Raw genomic sequence first — 10,164 nt, 5'->3', positions numbered from 1 at the left:
GTCTGAGGCAGGAGAATCGCTTGAATCCGAGAGGCGGAGTTTGCAATGAGCGGAGATCGCGCCACTGCACTCCAGCCTGGGTGACGGAAAGAGACTCTGTCTCAAGAAAATAAAAATAAAAAAGTATTATTATAGTTTTGTTGTGGTGGTTTAGGACCTCTCCGTGACTGCCCAAGCCAAGGCCTGCTCTCTGTGGACAAGCTGGTGGCGGGACAGCCTCCCCCGTTTCCTAGGTCCCACAGCGTCTTGCTTAAGGCTGCCGAACTTTGGGGAAACAGGAGGAGGAGAAGGAGGAGGAAGGGGCGGGGGCCAGGCCTGCTAGCGGTAACGGTGGCAGTGACCACGCCTGCGAGGCCCCCCGCTCACCCGTCCACCCACCACCAGAGCCGCCCGCCCATTCCACACAGGGGATGCCTCGTCTTGCACAACACAGGAAGGGGAGGCCTGGGTGGCGATGGGTGACGCCAGGACCCCATGTCCACCCGGCTGCAGACAGGATGGGCAAGGGAGGCCCCGCCATCTGTGTGCCGAGCACACTGGGCAGAAAGGAGAAGTGGCGTCCAGGTCACCGGGAGCTCTGGACAGCACCTTCCCCTCCCTGGCTCAACCGTTCTGCCTGCTCTCCCTGACTCAGAGCCCAGGGCTCAAAACCCAGCTGGGCCATCTACCAGCTGCATGACTCTGGAGCACACAGCAATCAGGGCCTCTGTGGCAGTCACTGCCGGGGAGCAGGAAGGCCCTTCGGGCTCGTCATCATCATCATCCCTATTTCACAGACAAGGAAGCCAAGGCCATGGAGTGTATTTTCTCTCTCTCTCTCTCTCTCTCTCTCTCAATCTCTCTCTCTTTTTTTTTTTTTTTTTTTTTTTTGGAGAGATGGGGGTTCTTGCTCTGCTGCCCAGGCTAGAGTGGACACAACTGTACCCACTTAAGCCTCAATCTCCTGGGCTCAAGCTATTCTCCTACCTCAGCCTCCCAAGTAACTGTGACTACAGGCTGCACAGTATAAGTGGCAAATTTTTTTTTCTAGTGATGAGTTCTCACTCTTGCCCAGGCTAGTCTGGAACTCCTGGCCTCAAGCGATCCACCCACCTCGGCCCATCATCATAGAGTGTTTCCAAACAGCACTTGTTATACTTGAAGATTTAGAGGCACAACAGGGGAGGGCAGGCCTGAGGACCTACTGGGTGCTGCAGACACACAGATGAGGCCAAGGTGGCCCCTATCCTTCCTCCTGGGTCCACAGCAGGCATGACTAATCAATGACGAGTCTCCTTCCTTGTATCTCAGATGCAGCCTCAGAGCCCTGCTCAACACAGCTCTCCAGCCACAGTCTCCGTCCGAGCACCCGAGGCCTGAGGCAGTGGGGAAGGCAAATCTGCCTGCTCCATCCAGCAACAAACTGGACCAGAGGAAAAATCTGCCCCAGATCGAGGCTGCCATCTGGCAAGCTGCCTTGGGGTACTTCCCTCGAACTTGTCTTCCCAGTGGGCCGAGACTCTCAGGCTCGCTTCCTCAGAGGCAGACTTGATCTGGAAAAGGCAGCTGGGAGGAAGCATCTGCCGGCTCCCAGTCGGCCAGCAGGGCTGGAGCAGGGGCTGCCGGAGCAGCGGCAGAGTGAGGAGATGGGCAGGCCCAGGCAGAACTAGGGCAGGAGGTGGTGGGGGACAGTGACAGAGGAACTGGAGACAGACCTGTCCCTGGAGAGGAGGGGTTCAGGGCAGGGCAGGGAACCGTCCGGGACCCAGAGAGGCCAGATTGCCAGCAGGTTGTGGGCCCCACCAGCAGTGCCAGGGAAAGTCCAGTGACCCAGGGTGCCCGGGTTGGGGTGGGGGAGATTGTGTAAAAGGAAAAATGAAACCGAATGCAGAGCCCTGGGCCTGCCGCCAGGCCTGGCCATCTCTCCCCACATTTACTGGCATCACCCCCGTCCAAGTTACCGTCCTCGCTCGCCTGGACATCTGCGGCCATCTCCGGCCGGGTGTCCCTGCTTCACACAGCCAGAGGGACCCGAAATGGGATCCTGCCAAGTCTCTCCCCTGCGTCAACCCTCCAGTGACTGCCCATCCCATTGGAGACGTGATCCAGAGCCCACCCCAGCCCCAGCCTGGCCTCCATCACCCTCTCCTGCTTTTCTCTCCGGCACTCAGGCCCAGCCAGCAACAGTTTCTTCCTGTCCCTTAAATCTGCCAACCTCATTCCCCACTCCGGGTCTATGCCTTTGCTGTGCTGCCCGTGACACTTTCCCCCATATTTTCCTTTGGTGGCTGCATCTCAGTGAGGTCTCAATAAATGCCCTCCCTCCAGAACCCCCGCCCCAGCCACCCCAGACTCCTCCCCATCACCCTCCACCACACCCCTCTGGTGTGTGTTTGTAGTGCGGATCCATGTCTGAAAGTGTCTGCTTATTTGTTTACTTGTCTTTCTCACTAAACATCAGCTCCCTGAGGGTTAGGTCAGTATCCACCCTGGTCACTGCTGCATCCCCAGTGCCTGGCGCAGTACTGGACATACAGTAGGTGCTCAATATATATTTGTCGAAAGAGACCGAGAGGAAGCTGCTTAAATCAGCTAGAAGGTTCTCACTGAGACCTTCCAAGTCCCCACGTGCCCTCCCTCCCCGAGGATGACAGGCAGTTCCCCACCGTGTGTCAGTCCCTGAGTAGTGCACAGTGTTGGAGAGAATTCTGGTTTCAGCAGGAAAGATGGTCAATTAGTGATGTCTGCCACAAACCAGGAAACGGAGGGCAGCTCCAACGAGATGTGGGCTCCAAAGGTGATGGGGGCATTTTTGTCTTCTTGTTCATTGCTCCATAGTTCCAGGACAATGCTTAAAATATCATAGGTGCTCAAATAAATATTTGTGGAATGTCACATACATGAGTTCCTTATCTAATTGGTTACTCCTTTCAGGGAGAAAAACACCTTTAGCTTATTCAACCAACAACGGCTGGCTAGCCATTCGGCGAGGACCCACTGTGTGCTGATCTGAGCATATTCCGCAGGAGAGGCTCTGTTCCTCCATTTACAGAAGAGGAAGCCAAGGTCTTGATGGGACTTGATGGAGGTCACCAGCTGGGTTCCGCTGACCCCAGAGTTCTCTAAGAACCCAGACTTGTGGCCTGGGGTGGGAGGGTGAGGCCTCTCCAGGCTCCTGCTCCCCACCCCTGGGCATCCCCAGCCCCCTCCCTAGAGCACGGGGCAGTGAGGCTGCTGCTTCCCTTTTGGGGCATGTCACAGGGCTGTGGTTAAACAGAAGCAGGGCCCCTGCCCATCCTGAACACAGCCCTGAGGGCCTCACCCTCCTCATTCCCTGCGCAGACTCTTCCCAGCTGACCATGTGGCATCACTTCCCCGTTTCTCTTTTCTCTGGACAGAAGGAAGCAGGTGGGGCCATGGAACATCTCACAGACTCAGTTTCCCCGTCTGAAAAGTGGGCTCAACCCCTGGTACCTGCAGGGGTTGGTCTGTGGGTGGGGGTTCAATGAGATAGATCATGAAAGATGCAGACACAGTGATAGTTATACCCAGACCAGGAAGGCAGATGTGGTGGAAGCGCCGGGTGACCCTGTCTCCCATCCCACTGAAGATCAGATCCATACACCCACCCCCGGCCCCAAGCACTGGAGTATTCAGGAGGAAGCTGGTGCTGCTGGCTCAGACCCTCCCAAGAGCCCTCTGCCCTTGGCATAGAGGCTGGGCTGCTCTCCCGGGAGCCTGTCCAGCCCCCACCTCACCTTCCACTCCCCATCTGCCCCTCATTTTGAAGCTTCGTGGAGCTGCGAGCCTTTTAGCCTCCCCTCCTCTGCTCCATTTCACAGCAAGGCCCTTGCATATGCTGTGCCCACTGGCTGGAATATTCCTTCCTCCCTTTCTCATCGACTTGGCCTCTACTCACCCTTCAGTTCACAGCTCAGCTTCTAGGAAGCTTTCCCAAGCACCCTAACCACATCACACTCCTTACCCCTTCACTGGCCCTCAAATCACCTTGTACTTGCCACAGTCACAAATTGACACTTCTAAGGGTGATATGGTTACTGTTCATCTCCCCCACTGGCCTGGGAGCTTCTCGTGGGCAGGCACCCCCAACACGGTGGCTGCTTCATTAATAGGTGTTGAATGAATGAATGAATGAATGAGTGATGAAGAATGAATGAAGGGACAGGAAAGTCAAATCCCCCCGATGACCTCTCCAGACACATCCTGCTCCGGCGTTTGGGCTCTGCCCTGCCCAGACCCCCTCCTCCAGGCTGGCTGTTTCTGTCACCCAATTTCTGGTCCTCAAAATGCCCCGTCCCTCACCTCTCGAGGCCTCGCTTTCCCGGATGGAGACGAAAGGGACAGACCTCGGTTGTGGGCTTTCAAGCTGGGTTCTACTGAGCCTGGTGGTGTTCTCAGGACAGGCCCTCAGGTCACCTGGAGAAGTGGTAAAGGTGGGGGGCCCCCACTCCTGATATCTGTCAGGACAGCACCCCCTTTATCTTTTTAGTATTCAGGGCAGTCGCCACACAGGCACTTTAACCGATGGGACTTCAACTGCACACACTCAGCAAAAAGAACAAATACGGCCTTGGAAAGAGAAGAGCCAGTTGCCACGTGGCTGTGTCAGGAGCAGGAGATGTGGGCTGGCCGATCCCCTCACGCCAAGTCTTCGGGGTGCGATTCCAGCTTGAATGCAGCCCTGTGGCTACTACGTGGTCCCTGAACGCAGGTCACAGGACGGCCCCGTGAGACCCAACTGAAGCAGTGTGGGATTACGCGGGCGGAATCTATGGAGGGAACGTACATCCGCCTGGGTCGGAGGGGCCATGTCCTTCCTGTGGAATCCCCAAGGGGAAGTTGGCTGTGGTGAATTTCCACCTTGCCAGACAGCTCGGGTGCTTGTGCTTGAGTGAGGCAGGCCACCGCTCGGGGGTCCTCTGTCTGAACAGTAGTCACCACAGCTCAGGAAAAGAGAAGACAAAAACAACAACCATTGGACAAGATGTCCCCAAAGGGGACACTGAGCATGGACTGAAAGTTCCCAGATTCCATTTCTAGAAACTGTCCCCTTCTAGACTCCTGAAGATTCTGTGATTGGGAATGAAGGCTCCAGGCGCCGGTGCCCATTGCTTGGGCACAGTGGAGGCTCGGAGCTGCTCTCCCCACCACTGCGACACCCACCGTGGTCCAGGCAGTGATCCTGGAAGGGAAAAGGCAGTGACCTCGGCCAGGGGTCACCTTAGGACCCAGGCAGTGTCCCTGTGGACTGCATCTGTGGGAGGAACCACGGAGCCCGGCACCAGCCGCTGTATTCTATGCACTGCTGTGTGCTGGCTCCCTGCTGAATAAGACACAGTCCCTGCTTGCCAAAGCTGATCTTCAGCAGGTGTGGTGGGGGTGGGTAGGGCTACTTTCAGATATGGTCTCATGAGACACCAGGGGACATCCACTGGGACATCTAAAAAACATTGTTGGCTGGGCACAGTGGCTCATACCTGTGATCCCAGCACTTTGGGAGGCTGAGGTGGGTGGATTACCCGACGTCAGGAGTTTGAGACCAGCCTGGCCAACAAGGTGAAACCCCATCTCTACTGAAAATACAGAAAATTAGCCGGGCATGGTGGTGGGTGCCCAAAATCCCAGCTACTTGGGAGGTTGAGGTGGGAGAATCGCTTGAACCCGGGAGGTGGAGGTTGCAGTGAGCCGAGATGGTGCCACGGCACTCCAGCCTGGGCGACAGAGCAAGACTCGGTCTCAAAAAAAAAAAGAAAGAAAAAGAAATATTGTCCTGCTTGATTAGAAAAATGAAACAAAACAAAACAAAACGAGACAATGAGCTCCTGGAGGAGAAAGTCCCCTCTTCTGACCATCCTTTTCCCTCCCCGGTTAGGATGTGATCACGTGGGACGTGCGGTCTTGAGCCACAGCAGACACCGGGGTCCACAAGGAAGGGAGGTGAAGAGATGCCCCCCTAGATGCCCCCCTACGGCCCAGGGCCCCCCCTGGAGACACCGCAGCGACCTCACATCCGACTTCGTGTGATAAGAGTGCGTTAATATTTTTACTGCGGCAGTCGGAGAAGATGGCTTCACTGGGGCAAGAGGAAAAACAGAAATGAACCTGAGACAGGGGAGAAAACAGAGGAGGGATGAGGGCTGGAAGAGGGTCAGAAACACCCAGCGCAGGGTCCAGCCCCACAGCAGCTCCCTCCGTGTGAGCTGCTGTTTCTGCAAACAGGAAGTGTTCCCTGAGCACCTACTCTGCACCAGGCACGTTCCCAAGCCCTGGGTGTCCATCGGGTCCTTTCAGCCTCTCGCAGTGCAGGGAGGCTTCACCTGCTCCCCAAATCCCCGCTTCCCTGCCCCATGTTCAGATTCTAAAAATCCAAAAGGGCCCGTCTGATTCCCCTCGCCCCCAGAGAGCACTGGCTCCCCGCGGTGTCCCGCTGAGCCCCACTGAGTCCCGTCTACCCTGACTTTCCTGCCTCTGGAACGGGGCGCCCACCCTCCGAGGGCCCCACGTCCCAAAGTTCTTTGTTCGGGCACAGCAGGTGCTAAGTGCCTCCCTGGACCTCCGTTTCCGCATCCGTAAAAAGCCACTAATCCTAGTCGCACCTCGCAGGCTGGTTGTGAGGACCCAGGAAGGGCCCTTGGCCCGGTGCCTGGCCTGTGGCAGGGCTGGGTGAGCGTGAAATCTGATCACTGGCCATTTATCGTTATACACAGGGCTGGCCCTGCCTCCTGCTGGAACCGTGGGTCGGTCCATGTTGGGGAGCTGAGGTGCTCGGAGTGTCCCCAGGTCCCGGACAGGGAGCAGGAGGAGGAGGCGGGAGCGTGAAGCCTCCTGGGCCCCGCCCACCCACCGCCTCGCCCTGCGGCCCCTGCTCGGCAGTCACCCGCCCGCCCGGCCACCTCAGTCTCTGAGGACCCATTGTTCGTGCCTGGCTCGGCTCCAGGTTCTGGCCTTGCCACCTCCCTCCAGGATCCCCTGCCACCCCCCGCTTGGGCCTCCCCGCAGGGTCCTAAATTGGATGCCAGATGTGGCAGCCACCCAGCAAGGGGGACAGGAGCTGTGTGACCTTGGGCACTTCCCCTCTCTGAGCCTCGGCTTCCTCAGTGGTTAAATGGGGTGATGGGACCCCACAGGGCTGCCAGGAGGAGTTTGTGAGAGTGCCCAGCATGTCATAGGGCTCGGGGACATTCATCCCAATTCCTCTGCTCCTCAGGGGCCTAGAGGAAGAGCCAGGAAGAGCAGAGGCCGGAGGGGGCAGAGCACTGGAAGGGCGGTCTAAGGCCAGGGTCCTAGCTTGGACCCTGCTGTGTGACCTCGGGCAGACTGTGGGTGTCTCTGGGCCCCAGAATGAGGGAAAGAAGCAGCTGGGATCCTCCTTCCTCCCCAGGAAGTGAAGCAGAGAAGTGGTGCCAAGTTTTTTATTTTATTTTATTTTTTTTAATTTTCAGCACAAAGGACTTGAATGGAAAGCAGCTGCCGAGACAGAGAACTCGATTGTGAGGGCACTGGAAGGAGACTCCGGGCAGGCGGAAGAGGCAGTATCTTGGGTGCTGGGCTGGATAAACAGAGACCAGGGTATTGACAAGAAGCAAGGCACAGCCTAGGGGACAGGGGGCAGTCTCCCTCCCCTCCTTCAGGGTGCTGGCCTAGGAGACAGGGACCCCGCCTCAGGCATCTCCTGCTCAACCTCAGTTTCTGTGTCGACACAGGCAGGCCATTCTGACCTCAGAGCCTTGGTTTCCATCTGCAAAATGTGTCTAATAGCGTGTCTACTTTCTAGGGAGGGGTAGGTATATGGTCACGGTCTCAGGACAGGTGCGTCAGTCAAGCAAGCTTGGCTCTGATCCTGGCTCTGCCTCTCACGGAATGTGTTATTTGGGGTAAGCCACCTCACCTCCCTGTGCCTCAGTTATCCCATCTGTGACATGGAAACAATAATAGAACTAACCCGCCGGGAAGATGAACGAGAAGACTCAGCCTGGCACCTGGAGCAGAGCAAAGATTCATGATTATTGTGGTCTCTGGTTTTGGAGGCAGAGTCCCACTCTGTTGCCCAGCCTGGAGTGCCGTGGCAGTGGCGTGATCTCGGCTCACCACAGCCTCTGCCTCCCAGGTTCAATCACTGATCCTCCAGCCTCAGCCTCCCAAGAAGCTGAAACTAGGGGCTCACACCACCATGCCCAGCTAATTTTTTGTATTTTTACTAGAGATGGGGTTTCACCATGTTAGCCAGGCTGGTCTTGAACTCCTGACCTCAGGTGACCCACCTGCCTCAGCTTCCCAAAGTGCTGAGATTCCAGGCGTGAGCCACCATGCCCAGGCATCTTTCTTCTTACTATTATTATCCCAGGAGCTCCACCTGCTACAGCCCCCTCCCCAGAAAGCCTCCCTTCCCCTGAGTGCCAGTTCATCTTGACAGTTTCCTCACACACTTCCCGAGCAGCAGCTGTGCTATGCTGCTCTTGGCAAAGCCAAGGCTCTATCTAGGAGGGGAAGGAGGTTAAACGGAGGACCCCTTGTTTGTGTGAAGGGCTTGGTGAGTAGCAGGGGCTCCGTAACACCGTCACCAGCACCCGCTCCTCAGCTCCTCTATGCCGGACTCTTTCTGGGCTCTGGGGACACAGCCTTCAAGGGAGTCTCAATCAGAGGATCTGGGTGGAGGCAAGAGGCTGGCGTGTGGATGAGGCAGTTTCTCACACTGTGGCAAGGTCTGCGATTGGGGAAGTCCAGGTGACATCGGGAGCCAGAGGAGGTCAGGATGGGCTTCCTGGAGGAAGTGGTTAAGAATGAAAATAACATCTATTCAGCATTATTATTATTATTATTATTATTATCATCATCATATGCCGGGCACTGTTGTCTCCTCAACACCCTGTTCCAGAAGGTTTTCTTCTCATACACACATTCTACAGGTGAGTCTGGGATCAAAGAGGCCCAGTAGGCTGCCAGAGGTCACGCAGCCAAGACATGGCAGAGCTGAGATGAAACCCTGCTGTGTGACACCACCCTACCCCCCCCCCGCCACAGCGCTCTTCAGGCTCCAAGCCTTTGCTCCGGCTCTTCCCTCTGCCCAGACATTCCAGACCCTACACCATCTCATCCCCACTCTACTGGAGGCATGAAGGGAACAGCCTTTGGAGGCCACAAAGCATCTTCAAGCCTCAGTTTGCCCATCCATGAAATGGGGATAACACGGGGCTTTCCTCTCGGGCTGCAGAAAGGATCGAGAAAAGACTTATTACTCACCTGGGGCCTGGCCCTCGGGAACCAGTTCCAAAGGACAGTGGTTATGATTGTGAGTGCAGTTGTTCCTATCACAGAGACAGCGCGTCCCATCAGGCCTGCAAGCCCTATACCTCAGTTCTTCCTGTAACGAAACCTGCCCGCCGAGACCTCGGTGAGGGCTCGTTTAATTATAATCTTTAGGGAAGAGAAAATCCCCCCACCACAAGCCACCTGTGAGGCTGCAGCCCACGGGGGTAACCTGATGCCCCTCGCCTGACCCGGCCCCCAGGTCTTTGTGTGAGTCCTGCCCAGATTACTGTATTTGTCCAAACCCAAGCCAAGGCTGGCATGAGCTCAATGCTCTGCATTGTCCCAGAGCCAGGCCCTCCCCAGGCCTCATCCTTCCTCCCGCTGGGAATCCGGCCCCCAGGAGATGTCACAGAGGAAATCAGAAACCCAGCAGGGTCCACTGGGGTGGCCTCCTGGGGGCCAGGCTCCAGGCTCAGGCTTCTTGCATGTCGCCTCATCAACCTTTCACGACCTCACTGCGCAGAAATGTGCCCATTTTCAGGATGGAGAGAATGAGGCCTGGCGAGCCAAATTGTTGCTACAGTTCATGCAGGTAGAAGCGGCAGAGCTCAGGTCAAGCTGAAGAAGAACCTCTCCCCAGGAGGAGGGCCTGGGGACCCTGGATCTTCAGCTGGAACCAGGCATCAAAGAGATTCTGGGGGAGCAGAGATGAAGGAAAGATGAATCATGTAGCAAGGGGCATCATGGCTAAGGATTCCGCTGTGAGTTCAAGTCCAGCTCTGTCACACACCCTACACAGAAACCTTTTCCTCTCTGAATTTTGCTTTCCTGAACAAAAAAAAAAAAAAAAAAAAGAGAGGGAGTAGCTGAGCACGATGGTTCATGCCTATAATCACAGTATTTTGGGAGGCCAAG

The 10,164-nt window shown here is 56.3% G+C and overlaps 1 long non-coding RNA gene across 1 annotated transcript; it reads right to left on the bottom strand.

The window, feature by feature from the left end:
- Positions 1-7,408: 7,408 nt before the first annotated feature.
- Positions 7,409-9,934, bottom strand: LOC120367902 (uncharacterized). Its single transcript, XR_005582155.1, has 4 exons — positions 9,241-9,934; positions 8,692-8,761; positions 7,943-7,979; positions 7,409-7,549 (listed from the first exon to the last, which is right to left on the bottom strand). It is a non-coding gene; the product is annotated as an uncharacterized LOC120367902 (long non-coding RNA).
- Positions 9,935-10,164: the final 230 nt, after the last annotated feature.

The sequence above is a fragment of the Saimiri boliviensis genome, chromosome 9 (genome assembly GCF_048565385.1).
Source record: "Saimiri boliviensis isolate mSaiBol1 chromosome 9, mSaiBol1.pri, whole genome shotgun sequence".
Classification (NCBI taxonomy): Eukaryota; Metazoa; Chordata; class Mammalia; order Primates; family Cebidae; genus Saimiri; species Saimiri boliviensis.
Note: the sequence above shows the minus strand (reverse complement) of the source record. Positions and strands in the feature narration are given on the sequence as shown.